The following is a 15661-nucleotide window of genomic DNA, read 5'->3' as shown; positions in this document are numbered from 1 at the left end:
GTTCCAATATAATATGTACAATAATGCGTAAATGAAAAGATCGCTATAACGATACCCATTTGCAGCCAGCTCCGCAAGTCTTGTGCGGTCCAACCGTCCTCCGCATGAATACCGGTCCCAGTATTCGCCAACGGAGGGCACCGTGCTTAGTAACGGCCGACAATGCCGTTCGAGCGCTGCTGCTAATGTATTCTGTACAAAAGGGGGTGGTGATGGACGGAGCATCTGAATGTTTACGGTCCAGGGAAGACATGGCTTGGCAGTTCGAGCTGGACTGTTCCCATGAGGCACAGGGTCAGACTAATTTGCATATAGCCATGTCTGAACTGGGGTGGCAGAGTGGGCTAAAGAACGGTGATGGATTAAACCCAGATCTTTTGACTGGGTGTGAGTGTTTGATTGATCAGATGCTCCGTCCATCACCACCTCCTTTTGTACCGCTTTTGGCCGCCATAAGTGTGGCAGGGTATGCTCAGACGTGAGTCCCTTGCTCACTTTGCCACTGGATTCAAGCAAGCCGGGTTGAAGACGGCTGGAATGCCAGAAACCGGTCCTCGGAAGCTTGTTTCCGGTCCAGGGAAGACATGGCTTGGCAGTTCGGGCTGGACTGTTCCCATGAGGCACAGGGTCAGACTGATTTGCATATAGCCATGTCTGCACTGGGGTGGCAGAGTGGGCTAAAGAACGGTGATGGATTAAACCCAGATCTTTTGACTGGGTGTGAGTGTTTGATTGATTCAGATGCTCCGTCCATCACCACCCCCTTTTGTACCGCTAATGTATTCTGGGCAAAGGATCCCCAAGCACAGTATCGTAGGATCCGCCTTGCTGTGGGAGCGAGCACAGGAATGCCCAGCCGGGCACTCTACCGTGTGTCAAGGCATGTAAGCAAGGGAGCAGCCGCTCTACCTTTACCGCCTAAGCCACTGTTAACAGCCAAGTAATTGCGACCCCCCAGGCGTTGTGTTGTACGCTAAGGCACTTGTGCGTTCAGGCGGAGACGCAGCAAACACCTCCGTGGTGTGCGTCTCCACCGCCAGAACAACGGGACTCAAAGAAGGGCAGCGACGCTGCAAACACCTCCGTGGTGTGCGTCTCCCTTAAACAAACTGCGGAACAAAAGGAAAGGCAGAGACGCGGCAAACACCTCCTTGGTGTGCATCTCTACCTGTCTTGCAATCGCCAATGCGATAACTTGTACTCGGGGGTTTCTTGAGAAGCGAGCCTCCGCTTCTCTAAACGCCGCCCGGAAACGAGGGTCAACGGAACAGGATACAAGACGGCCGGCGTGGATCAGAATATCCGACGCCTTCCCTCAACCGGCTACCTGTTTTATGGGCGTATCTTTCAGGCGCTAAGCATGCTGGTACATGTGGTTCTTTGTTCGTCAGCCGCTCGTGGTTTCCTCGCTGCTCCCGGCACGCGACAGGGGTGCGGGGACGGAGCGGGGGAAATTCATGACAGTACATCCTCCCTCCATCAACCCTTCCCCACACACGACGGATGCTTCCTGTGAAACGATGTCACCAATCGAGGCGCATACACCCCAGATGCGGGTTCCCATGATTGTTCCTCCGGCCCGTACCCCTTCCATGCCACCAGGTACCACAGCTTGCCGTTTCTCCACTTGGAGTTCCGAATGCCAGCCACTTCGTATTCCACATCGGAATTCACTGCAACCGGTGCCGGCCTCTCACGCACCCGCGCGGACGAGGGTTTCAGCAGGGAAACGTGGAACACCGGATGGATTCGCATCTGTTTAGGCAGGTTCAATTTCATGTTCACAGGACTGATGCATTTGGCAATGCGGTAAGGGCCCATGTATTTCGGATGAAACACGCTATGCTTACGAAACCGCATGTTCTTGGTTGACACCCAAACGTAGTTGCCTACCCCATACAAGGGTCCAGGCCTCCTTCTTTAGTCAGCCGAGGCCTTATACGTTGTCTTGGCAGCTTCCAAACACTTCCGAGAAGCCATGAGCGTTTCCTTGATGTGGGCGACTCTCCTGGTGGTCTCAGGCACTCTATGGTCCCTGATGGGGTGTAAAAACGGCAGGAATCTGGGGTGATGACCATAGTTGCAATAGAAAGGAGATGCTTTGGTGGAGCTATGCGTGGCATTGTTATAGGCGATATCAGCAATCCATAAGAGATCCACCCATTCTTCCTTTCCTTGATCAACAAAACAACGCAAGTACTGCTTGAGGGACTGGTTCAGGCGCTCCGTCTGGCCGTCCGTCTGGGTATGGAAGCTCGTTGACATGGCCGATGAGACGTGCAACGCTGAACACCACTTCCTCCAGAACTGGGCCGTGAACTGCGAACCCCTGTCCGACACAATCACGCTGGGCAATCCGTGGAGCCTCACCACATTTCTCAGTAACAGCACTGCCAGTTGACCAGCGGAGGGTACCTGCTTACATGCTACGAAGTGTCCCATCTTTGTGAGGTAGTCAATCACCACCAGGATCGCTGTACATCCTTGATCCACCGGTAGTCCCACAACGAAATCCAGGGATATGTTCTCCCACGGCCTGCAGGGGGTAGGAAGGGGCCGAAGCAGACCCTGAGGACGCCCATGATCCGTTTTCATGGCGGCACAGGTCGTGCAGGCTGCCACCCAATTCCGAACATCCGTTCTCATGGAAGGCCACCAAAACTGCCGCCCCAAACAGGACACCGTTTTTTCAACCCCGAGATGGCCGGCACAGGGCGAAACGTGACACCACGTAAAGGCCTTCTTCTGAAGAAGGGACGTAGGTAACAGCAAGCGACGACCCTTGACAGGAAATCCGTCCTTAACCTGCCACTCCTGGTGACGTTGGAGCCAGCTCCTCCAAGGAAAGGAGCGGATTCCGGTCTGCACACCCTTGAGGAACGCATCCGGCTGTATCACTCCCAACACCGCGTCCGGATGGATGATGGAATGTACCGGTGGGGGAGCCTGCGTCGAAACAGAGGACTGACGGGACAGTGGATCCGCCTTCCTGTTTTCCGTGCCTGGCCGATACGTGATGTGGAAATGGAAGCCGGAGAAGAAGAGCATCCACCGCAACTGCCGAGGCGAGAGGTGTCTAGCCTCCGTCATAAACTGCAAGTTGCGGTGGTCCGTGAACACCGTAACCACTTGTCTGGCTCCCATTAACAGGTGACGCCACTCCGCGAAGCGTCCTTGATGGCCAGCAGTTCCTTCTCTGCAATATGGTAGTTGCGCTCTGCGTCGTTCAGTTTCCGGGACATGAAGGCCACTGGATGTAATACGCCTGTTTGGCGGTGACACTGTGACAGAATGGCCCCTATGGCTACTTCCGAGGCGTCCGCCTCCACCACATAAGGTAGTTCCGGGTTGGGATGCGCCAGAACAGGGGCCGTATCGAACGCCTTCTTCAATGCCACAAAGGCTGCCTGTGCTTCTGTATTCCACGCAAACGTCTGGGATTTCCGCAACAGCTGAGTGATGGGGGCCACGAGTCCAGAGAAGCCGTCTATGAATTGCCGGTAAAAATTGGCGAACCCAATTAAGCACTGCACGTCCTTCACTCCTTGCGGTGTAGGCCACTCCTCTATCGCCCTAACCTTGCGTTCAGCCATTTCCTGACCCTCCGGGCTGAGCATCACCCCTAGAAACTCAACGGACGTGACATGAAAGTCACATTTGCTGAGCTTGCAGAGCAGCATATTTTCTCGGAGTTTCCTGAGTACCGTGGATACATGTTGCACGTGTTCCTCCTCCGTGTTGGAGTAGATGAGGATATCATCTATGTATACAACCACGTATAGGTCCAGGATATCACGGAAGACCTTGTTTAAGAAGTACTGGAAGGCCGCAGGGGCGTTGCAGAGCCCGAAAGGCATGACGAGGTATTCGAATAGACCGAACCTGGTCTTGAAGGCCGTCTTCCATTCGTCGCCGCTCCTCATGCGTACAAGATGGTATGCCCCTTTTAGATCCAGCTTCGTATAAACACAGGCTTTCTTCACCTACTCCAGTAGAACGCTAATGAGTGGTAAGGGGTACCGATTTTTGACGGTGATTGCGTTTAGAGCCCTGAAGTCAACACAAGCCCTTACCTCTCCATTGGCCTTAGGGATGAAGAAGAGTGGCGATGCCGCTGGGGACTTGAAAGGTTTGATAAGGCCCAGACCTAGGAGCTTATCGAGGTAGGAACGCAGGTGACTGTTCTCAGGCTCCGTCAACGCATACAACCTACCACTGGGTACGCAAGCACCGGGAACCAGGTCGATTTGACAATCATACATTCGGTGCGGAGGGAGCACCTCGGCACGTACATCGTCGAAAACGTCCATGTATTCATGGTAAACACCTGGAAGGGAAACAGCTTTCTCAGCCGCCGTGGCTACCATGTGAACCACGTCTTGCGTGTTGGTGTCCTGTTTCACCATGCAATGCTGAAGACAATGCGAGGATGACATCCGTATCTCATGTGTCACCCAGTTGACTGAGGGGTTGTGCTTTTGAAGCCACGGTAGACCCAGGATGATCCCATACTGTGGTGTTCGTATGACACTGAAGTCAATCGTCTCTTCGTGTCGTTCCCCGTACTTCAGGGGGACTTCCCCTGTGTGATGACCTATAGGGCCTTGAATCAGCCTTCTCCCATCCACCGCGTATACATCCTTAGGGAACTCCTTGGGAATGAGGATTATGCCCAGTCTCTGCGCCTCATTTTGATCCATGAAAAGACCGGTGGCCCCTGATTCGACCATGGCCACCACAGGAACCCACTGCGTGAGGATCCCTACATACACCGTGATAAACAAATGTTGTTGCCGCACCTGGTCTAGGCGCGACAAGGAAGGGATGCAAGTGTGACTCCGAGAGGCCCCTTCGCTATTCTTGGAGTCCATTAGTTTTCCGCCTGCACGTCCACTACTGCCGTCACAGGTCTGTTGGCTCGAAAGCGACTGGTCTTCGGCTTGGCCGGGCACTCACGGACATAATGTCCCTTCTTGCCGCAATACAAACAAAGGCCTTGTTTGTGGCGGGACTCTTTTTCAGCTCTGGTCAAGCTGGCTCGGATGGCCCCGATGTCCATTGGCTCTGCTTTCGCAGAAGGGCTGGTTTCAGGGGTTCCCATCGACCCATAGGAAGGCATGGGCTTTCCTTTCCGCTTGTGTTCGCCTTTGCGTTCACCCAACCTGTGGTCTAACCGCAGAACCAGATTGATGAGCCCCTGGCACGTCTTGGGTTGTGGGTCTATTTGCGCTACCACGTCTTTGAGTTCTTCGCTCAACCCTTGATGGAAGAGCGCGGTTTGTTTTGAGATGGGCCACTTAGTTTCTGCCACCAGACGTCTGAAGGCGTTCAAGTACTGCAAGAGGTGTTATTTTCCTGAAGGAGTTCCAACATCTCCCTGTCAGGGGTATAAGAATCAGCCCGTCTGTCAAACACTTTTAAGAATTCCTCACGGAAAGCTCCCCAGTCGCATAGGAGCGGGTCGTCTCTGCTCACCAACGGGACAGCCCATTGGGCGGCGTTCCCCGCCAAGTACGAGATAAGAAATGCCACCCTTGCCTGACTGGTGGGGAAAGCCTTGGGTTTACAGGAGAGGTGTAAGGCCACCTGAGTTAGGAAGACCTGGACTGTGTTGGGGTCACCGCTGTATCTCTCGGGAGTGGCCAAAGGAATGGCCACAGGCATTTCAACCATTACCGTAGGAGAGGGAGTCCTAGGCGGGAGTGCGGTATCAAAGGGGTTCCTTTGTATGGTGTCAAGCCTGGTCTTCAAATCCGCGGTTTCCTGTCTGGAAGCGGCAAGTTCATTCTGTACTAAAGCTAGGGCTGCTAGAACATCATCCAAGGTAGCCATGTTGCCGTCCAGCCGACCAGGAGAATGATTGTATGAAAGGTCGGATATTGTGTAATCTACCTAGAGTCTCGGGGTCGGTGAAAGACAAACTGGAACACGAAATGAGAGCTACACCTGTGAACACCTTCAAGACAGATTTATTAGTTTGTTGTATAGAAAGGAATAGAAAGGAATACAGTATAAATCCGGTAGTTCCAATATAATATGTACAATAATGAGTAAATGAAAAGATCGCTATAACGATACCCATTAGCAGCCAGCTCCGCAAGTCTTGTGCAGTCCAACCGTCCTTCGCATGAATACCGGTCCCGGTATTCGCCAACGGAGGGCACCATGCTTAGTAACGGCCGACAATGCTGTTCGAGCGCTGCTGCTAATGTATTCTGGGCAAAGGATCCCCAAGCACAGTATCGTAGGATCCGCCTTGCTGTGGGAGCGAGCACAGGAATGCCCAGCCGGGCACTCTACCGCGTGTCAAGGCAGGTAAGCAAGGGAGCAGCCGCTCTACCTTTGCCGCCTAAGCCTCTGTTAACCAGCCAAGTAATTGCGCCCCCCCCCCCCCCAGGCGTTGTGTTGTACGCTCAGGCACTTGTGCGTTCAGGGGGAGATGCGGCAAACACCTCCGTGGTGTGCGTGTCCACCGCCAGAACAACGGGACTCAAAGAAGGGCAGCGACGCTGCAAACACCTCCGTGGTGTGCGTCTCCCTTAAACAAACTGCGGAACAAAAGGAAAGGCAGAGACGCGGCAAACACCTCCTTGGTGTGCGTCTCTACCTGTCTTGGAATCGCCAATGCGATAACTTCTACTCGGGGGGTTTCTTGAGAAGCGAGCCTCCGCTTCTCTAAACGCCGTCCGGAAACGAGAGTCAACGGAACAGGATACAAGACGGCCGGCGTGGATCAGAATATCCGACGCCTTCCCTCAACCGGCTACCTGTTTTATGGGCGTATCTTTCAGGCGCTAAGCATGCTGGTACATGTGGTTCTTTGTTCGTCAGCCGCTCGTGGTTTCCTCGCTGCTCCCGGCACGCGACAGGGGTGCGGGGACGGAGCGGGGGGAATTCATGACAGCTTTCTTTACAACACTCTAGGGAACAGGCAGCCTTTTCACCAAATTGATGAGACCCATCAAAAGGCAAATGCATGAGTGATGCCTGGACGTCACCTGAGCAGTCCGTAGATCTCATGAAATTGTGGTGCTCGACATGGAGCCAGCTCCAGAGCCTGAGCTCTGCCTGAAACAGTTTCTGAAGGCTCAGATAGCACAGAGGACAGATCCGCCGACCTACACTGAACAATGGAGTCAAAAGGTGTAACCAAGAGAGCCAGTAGGGTGGTAAAGATGCACAACATGGCTTCTTAGAATGCCTCAATCTGTTGTGAGGTGACTGATGGCCCCAAAAATTTGGGGTGCATCGGGATCAGCTGCAGGATGGGCTCCACGGTGAGGGGCTAATGCGGTGTCGTCGCGACCTCTCAGAGGTAAAGTGGCGATGCTGGGATGAGTCCTAGTTGGCCTTGACTTGGACTTTGACTTCAGATAAATAAGGCCAAACAACTCATATGACTTGGAATGGTGGCCAGAGCCAAAACACCAAGAACATACCTCACAGGAATATGTAAGACATCTGCTTGCGACAGACCCATTAAGGCTTAAACCTTGTAGTTTTTGGCAGGAGACATGTTACTTTCCAAACTGGAAAGGTACCTGGAAATGTATTTTGAGAAAATACTTGTAAACTGGCCAGAGAAACTTAGGCGCTAGCTCTCGATCCATGTATCGAAGGCACAGAAAGAAATGTACTGACGTCAGCATGCCTGGGTAGTGCTTATTTGCGGCTCTAGCCATCACTTTAGGGACTGAATGGGGTTAACAAACAAGTTACTTACATTTGGTGATGCCACATCTAGCCGTAGATTCCTTACCTTTGAATTTCTTCAGGCTTCAGACTGGATCCGGAACATTTTTCATGAGCAGTACCCCTGCTCGCTGGTAGGTGGCATCGATCAGCTCCACTTGGGTCGTCCGAGCAGTAAGGGACATATATAGGCGCCACCCAGGCGCGCAGAAGTCAGTTACTTTTCATGACTTTCCACATCAGAAGCGAAGAGCCGTGAAGGTCACTAACCACCGGTGTTTAAAACTAGGGCCCTGAAAGGGTGCAACCCTATCCCTAGAAATTGGTTTGCAGAGCATTTTGGTTAGGAATCTGCGGCTAGATATAGTCCCTACCAGATAATGCTTTACCAAAGGAAAGTAACTTGTTCATCTGACCGAGACTTCTGGCAGCTGATTCCTTACCTTTGAATAAATACCCAAGCAATACCTCCCCAGAGGTGGGTCTCCGGACCAATTTCAAAACAAGGACGTCCTGCAGGACCGCACGGGCGAAGTGCTCATCTCTGCCGACCGGACTGGCCAGACAGTAGTGTTTGGTATGTGTGTGCAAAGATGCCCGTGTTGCTGCATCACAGATGTCTAGGACTGAACTACGCATGCTAATGCATTGATCATACCTTTAGCTCTGGTGGAATGTGCCCGCAAGCCTTCAGGAGGTTGCTTCCTGGCCAGTGAGTAGCAGATTGTGATGCAGAGCACGACCCTTCTAGTGCTGGGCCAGTTTCTTTCCGCCCGAAGCCTGTGCTTTGTGGGGTACCTCAGGGCTCTTCATTAAGTCCGTTATTGTTCAACATCTATGTGACCCCACTTGCCAGTGTAGTTAGATCCTTTGAGCTGGACGTACTGTCGTACGCTGACGACGCTCAAATAATGGTCTCCCCCACGCAGCCCGTGAAGGAATCAGCTCTGAACTTCAGGAACTGCATGGAGGCTGTATCGCAGTGGATGGTACAGAACTTCCTGAAGCTGAACGAGGAGAAAACTGAGGTGTTGATATTTGGGGGCTGTCAGGACATTTGGTCTAACAACTGGTGGCCTGCCTCTCTTGGTGACTGGCCTCCTCCCCGTCAGTTTGCTAAAAACCTAGGGGTGGGAGGGAGCTACGACACCAACCAAGATGGCCGCATAGTCTCCCGGCTCCGCTGACCTCCGTCCTACGCTCGCTTATCCTGTCGAATATCCTGATCTCCTGCCCCGGATTCATGTGGGTGAACTAGTCGGCACCCCGATGGTGTGACCACGGAATTTTTCTGATGTTCTGGGGTGAAGTAACATCGAAAATGTTTTGAGGCCTAACCCAGACTGGAAGCCGGGGACTCGATTGCTGGTCTACCCGGGTCCAAAGTGAACAACAACGGACTGAGGAGAGTGGTTGGGTCCGGTCCTTGGAACTTTTGAAAATTTCTCTGGACTACTTTGCAACCATCTGCTGCCTGGTGCTGTACCTGAGGTGGGGTGAAGGGTGGCGCGCGGTGCTGCGTCGCGGGGGGCCCCGGCCCGGAGGCCCGGCACTAGCACCGCTGGTGCCCCGGGGTGGGGGTCCCGCCGCGCGTTGCTGCGTGCTGCTGGCCCGTCCCTCACGGCTTGTTTCTGCTCCGGCGTATCCTGCCCCGGAGAAGGCGCCTCTCCGTGGGGATCATTATGTCTGCGGACGTATGGAACTTGGCGGAACGGACCCAATGTGGCCCTTCCTTGCGGATGGTAATGGCGGAACTTGCGGCGCTTCACGCGACGGTGAGGGCCCGGGTCAATCAATTGCTGTCGGCAGCAGATGGGATCATAGGACCGGGAGCAAGCCCTGACTTGATTTTTGAGACCTGGCAGCCGACCTGCCTCCTGTTGGGCGCCCTAGTGGCGCGTTTGGACCCGGTGCTGGAAGCTGTGCCTGCCCCCAAAGAAATGGAACTCATCGTGCATGCTGAGATTGGTGACTCTCTTACATTCTTGGAAACATCGGTCCTACAGTTATCGGAACATTTCACTGCTTCCCTCATCCTGGACACTGTTGGCCCACACTATAATCTGTATCGGAACGAGTCGCACCGCCTCCCCAATCGGTCTCCCAACATGGCGGATGTAACGATGCTTGGCTTCGGAGACGGGCCGGGACATCGTTTGTACAAGCCGTGTGCGTTGGGATCTGCTATTCCTCTCCCGTTTGCTGGCCCAAGCTCCGGCTGCTTCTGTGTGACTTTTGACTTCCCGGGGATGGGGCTTTACTTATCCGAGGGACTCGGCAACTTTGATAGACGGGGCCAGGGCTGAGATTGTGGGTTGAATTGTTTACGATGGATCTATTGGTAACGGGACTGCTTCATTAACAGATGGATTCCGGGGCAGGGGGTTTGTGGTTTCCCCCGGGGCATTTTTGTATGGTGGACAACTTTATTCGTGCTGGCTTAGGGGGGCCCCCTTTGTTAGGGCGGGGGGAGAGACCGGGAGCGCATAGACTATCGCCCTCCTCCACTTCCCCGTTGGGTGGGGTTTCCTTTCTTTCTCCTTTTTCTCTGTTTCTTCTATATTTCGGGTTTGGTTCTCGGGCGACAGGCACACTGCTGGGGGATGCCGTAGTCATCTGCAGGGGTGCAGGGTGGGGGAGGGGATTTTTTGTTTTTATTTTTGTTTCTATGGCCTTTTTTCTCTTCTCTTATCTTTCTTTGTCTTTTTTTTCTTTTTCTGGGTCAGTGCAGTGGGTTTCCTTTGGTATCAATCACTGCTTTTTCATCTGTGCCTCAATTTTCGTGGTGTTCTCTGGGTCTTAGGGCAGGTGACTAGCAGGCGCGAATTGACCGTAATATTCCCTCACATCCTGAACCGCCTGTTCCAGCGCCATTGATTTGACCGATTACTGTTTACTGTTGACACGTTTACTGTTCTGCCTGCCGTTTTTCGCTGCTGGGAAATTGTTCGGCACCTGATCCTTCCATCCTATACTATAAAATGAAAACCTTTTACATCCTGTTTTTCTACTTCTGCTGTTCAGTGACCAAGAGTACGCTAGCATGGTGATTCTGCTTCCCGAGGTGCTGCATGTGATTAAAAATTGCTCTCTGTTAATCTAACTGCTTAGCGGCCAGCCCCGGGGGTTGTAGGCCCATACTTGTATTTGGTTGAAATGTCAATAAAGGTTTTTAAAAAAAACAAAAAAACCTAGGGGTGTTGATGGATTCTACTCTTTCCTTCGACCGTCCGGTCAGTAGGACCGTCTCCACCTGCTGTGGTATTATCATGATTCTTAGAAAAATTGCCCACTATCTCTCTCCTGATGCCCGGAAACAGGCCACTGTGGCTTTAGTTGCCTCAAGATTGGACTACTGCAATGCCCTTTATGCGGGTATCAATAAAGGCCTTATACGCCGTCTTCAGATGGTCCAGAATGCGGCGGCAAAAATGGTCTTAAATCTTCCCAGAATGGCCTCAGCCACAGCAGCTAGAAAAAGCTTACACTGGCTTCCCATTGAGTCTAGGATCTCTTTCAAGATTCTTTGTCTTGCCCATGGGGCTCTCAATGGTACAGGTGCTGAGGGTCTTAGGTCACTTATCCATCTTTACTCTCCTGGCCGATCCCTTCGCTCCTCCAATAAAAATCTTCTGGAGGTCCCTAGGTTTGTAAAAGCCAAATGGGGAGGCAGAGCATTCTCTACTGTTGCACCCAGGCTATGGAATTCCCTTTCCCTTGAACTCCGAGGGCAACCTTCATCTGCCTTGTTTCGTAAAGCATTGAAAACCTGGCTCTTTTCCAAAGTATATGTGTAAAGAGTCCTCACTGGTGTCTATACATTTTCTGACCTGCCTAGGCGCCTTGATGCCCTTGGGCTAAGTTGCGCGTTATAAGATTCCCTTCATTCATTCATTCTGCACGCTCGACATTTCTTAGCACCAACATACCCCATGAAGAGTTGGTCATCCTCCTGGAACTCTTGTGTGCAGTCAAGGTAGAATGACAATGCTCTTTTTGGGTCCTGACGGTGGAGTCGCTCTTTTTCTTTGGAAGGATGTAGACAAGCGAAAAATTAAGGCAAGGTGATTTATTGGCTACATGAAATGAGGTGACCACTTCGACCCGATATGGCCCCTCTAGAGGCGGGGCCCCTTGCGACCTCTCCCTTCGCCATCTGGCGTTGAACTGACTTTTTTCCAACGCTTTGGGCGGTCGGATGCCTGGGACTGCCTGTCGGCCACGGCCTCTCCTATTCGGCCCGGGAGAGGAGATACTCGCTTCATGAACAGTATTGTCAATCTGTATTTTGCTGAGCCAGCCAATTAGTACCCCCTAGAACTGTATAGTTCACTTTAGCTCACTTGAGTGTTTGGACGGAGGCATGTTGCGCAACCGACCTTTTTGTATTTATCATTATGTTGCCTTTTCTTGGTTTTATGTATCCCCTTTCTTCCCTACCCATGTGCACACAAGGGGATCAATGCATACGGTATTAGCAGCTGGAGGTGGTCTGGGGGCGGGGATGAGATCGGGGGGCCTGGGGAGAATTTCGCCGGGGGGACTGGGCATGACTGGCACGTGCGGATTATACGCAAGCAGTGACTGTGGCTGAAATCCGGATCTGCACCTGGAATGTCAGGGGTATTCACACACCGGCAAGACGATACCAGATTTACTCCTACCTGAAACGTCATAAGATACACATAGCACTACTCCAAGAAACACATTTGAACAGGGCAGAGGTACATGCATTACATCGCAAGTGGCGTGGGCAGCTTTATGCCACGGAATACATCTCCTTTGCACGCGGTGCCCTCCTATGGGTCCGTCCTGGGACCCCCTGGGCGGTCACGGATACACACATAGACCCTGAAGGCAGATTTGTGGTGGCCCAGGGTAGATTGGATGGGCAACAAGTGGTACTGGCCTCCATATACTCCCCAAACACTGACCAGGGTGGTTTCCTCACACACCTCTCCACGACAATGGCGACCTGGCATACAAACCCGTGGATACTAGGGGGCGACTATAACTGCATATTAGATGCGACACTGGACCGCTCCTACCCACCCCAAACTGGCGCGCCGACGCACAGTGCCATGAAGGCGTTACTCAACTGGGCCGCGCAGTGGAATCTCCATGATGCTTGGCGGACTCACAACCCCACGACAAAGGTATACTTCTATTATTCAGGTGCACACGACCTGCACGTACTCTTGGACAGATTCATGGTGACCACTGAACTCCTCCCGCTTGTTACTGATGCGCGATACATGGGCCGAACACATTCGGACCATAACCCACACTTCCTGACCATCGCTTGGGAACGCCCACACCCCCCCCATCCCCACCTGGCGGCTCCAACCAGCGCTGTTGCTAGACGCGGCTTTCCGCGATTCTCTTCTCAGACAAACGGCCCAATATTTTGAGGACAATTGTGATACAGCATCCTCCCCCCAGATAGAATGGGACGCCTTTAAAGCCGTGATGCGTGGGCATTGCCTGGGTACACAGGGGCACATGCGGAGACAATTAGAGGGTGACTTGACACGACTGGAGGCCAACCTGCTCAGTCGGGAACAAGTACACAATATCAATTACGCCGCCCTAGAACAACTACACAATATCAATTACGCCGCCCACTCGGCACGAACACACCACCTGGGCGATAGGCCGGCAAATTATTGGCCTGGCTGGTCTCGCAGGAGGACCGCGCAGCCCCGGTGGCGGCGATACATGTAGACGGGAGGGGACTACTGTACTCACAGCGTCACATACATGAGACATTCACGGCGCACTACGGCGCTCTATATCGCTCTCGGCTCCACGACCCACACCCTGACATAGCGGAATATCTTTCCCCCCCTTCCGATGCCGCATCTTACCACTGCACAACAAGACGAACTTGGGGCCTCGCTTACACAGGAGGAGCTCCGCGAGGCCGTCTTTAACCTGTCCAATGGCAAATCCCCTGGTCCAGACGGGTTACCGGCCGAATTCTACAAGGCTGGCTCGGACATTCTCATTCCGGTACTCCTGAAGGTGTATGCTGCGGCAGCGGAGGACTCCTCTCCCCCCCCCCACGCTTAATGAAGCCAACCTGATATCCATCCCTAAACCTGGCAGAGATGGCACGCAAGTGGGCTCTTATCGCCCCCTAGCCCTCCTGAACACGGACTATAAGATACTTGCCTCCACGCTAGCCCAGTGACTGGCTCCTCTGGTCCCGCTCCTGGTACACCACGACCAGAATGGCTTCGTCCCAGCGCGACACACCTCTTATAACATCCGTCACCTGTTCCGTTTACAGGAATACGCCGTCCGACGCTGGCCGCGAGCGGGGTGTCTGGTATTGGACCTCGAGAAAGCGTTTGATTCTGTAGAGTAGCCGTACCTGAGGGCGGTAATGGAAAAATTCGAACTGGGAGATGACTATGAGAACTTGGTTGACCTGCTCTATCGCAGGCCCACGGTCGGAGTCCGCACCGGCAAACTGCTCTCCGACGCCATCCGTGTACGAAGAGGTACCAGACAAGGCTGCCCCCTGTCCCCCCTGCTGTTCTCCTTGGCCATGGAACCCCTGGCCACAATTCTCCGGACACAGGGAGATGAGTGGGGAATCCCGATGGCTGATGGCATTCATGTAATCTCACTGTACGCAGATGACCTGCTACTATATGTCAAGGATTTGACCAATGTCCCAAGATCTCTAGCTGACATTTTCCAAACCTTCGAGACCATGTCGGGATTGCGAGTCAACTGGTCCAAGTCGGGAGCCTATTCCTTCAACCCGGACACGCCTGAAGGCGATATCCGCCTTGGCGGTGAGAGGCTGCAATGGTACCCCACTACATTCCGATATCTGGGAATCCACATTTACCAGAACCCAACAGATGTCCTGGAGGGGAATCTGTTGCGGGCGATAGCCTCTATTCGTGCCCAGATCGGCTTCTGGAAGACTCTGCCCCTGAACGTGCCTAGTCGAGTGGCGTTAACCAAGATGATAATCCTACCAAGACTATTATATTACTTTGCCAACATTCCGACGTATGTCCCCAACAAGGTGTTTCGGGAGCTGGAGGTCCTACTTCGCGGTCTCGTCTGGAACGCGGGCCGACCTCGAGTAGCACTGACGAAACTATACATGACCACTGAATCGGGAGGCCTGGCAGTTCCCAACATGGAACTGTGCTACCTAGCGGCGCAGCTACAATGGGTGTCAGGATGGCTTTGCGGTAAAAATTTGGGAGACACTGCCACGGATACCGCCGCTTGGACCCAAGCGCAGATTAGCACATTGTTCCATCCCATGGCCCAATCCCCCTGTCCTTCTCAATTGCACCTACGATGTCTGCGGCTCACTCGGGCAACAAAGCCATATGCTCCGATGCTCCCTCTATTGGGCACTCCCGGGGCAACAGGAGCACTGACAGAGACCTTACTAGCCAGCTGGACACAGGCGGGAGTGGAAACGCTGGGAGACCTCTACGCGGTTGGGGCACTACTCTCTTTTGCAGATCTCGCCATGAGCACGGACTTTCCGGCCGGGCAATTCCTATTACACGCATCCCTCATGCATACGCTGACTGCTACCTGGGGCGATATGTCTGAAGAGCTACCGATGGCATTACTTCGTGCAGTATTTGCATGTCATGGGCAACGGCTCCCACATAATACATTGGCTGGCGCAGGCCCTGCTGATCCATACACAACCATCCACCCTGCAGCTAAGGGAGAAGTGGGCAGCAGATAGAGGAAGGGACTAGACTGACAAGGAGTGGGCAATGGTACTGGCTGGACCGACTAACATTCCACGGAACCCCCGCTTCAAGATCATCCAATTTTACATCTTGCACGAGCCTATCTCACACCCGAAAAGATTAACAGATACTTCGCAGTCGCAGACACTGCCTGTCAGTGATGTTCCCTGATCGGAGCGGATATCCTACATATGCTTTGGCAATATCCTAGTATTCAAACATACTGG

General features: G+C 53.1%; 1 protein-coding gene across 6 annotated transcripts in view; it reads right to left on the bottom strand.

The window, feature by feature from the left end:
• CCAR1 (cell division cycle and apoptosis regulator 1) overlaps positions 1-15661 on the bottom strand; it is a 1607854-nt gene that overhangs the window by 687426 nt on the left and 904767 nt on the right. The gene's annotated exons all lie outside the window — the stretch shown is intronic.

This window comes from Lissotriton helveticus, chromosome 5_1 (genome assembly GCF_964261635.1).
Source record: "Lissotriton helveticus chromosome 5_1, aLisHel1.1, whole genome shotgun sequence".
Classification (NCBI taxonomy): Eukaryota; Metazoa; Chordata; class Amphibia; order Caudata; family Salamandridae; genus Lissotriton; species Lissotriton helveticus.
This window is presented reverse-complemented; position numbering and strand designations above follow the sequence as displayed.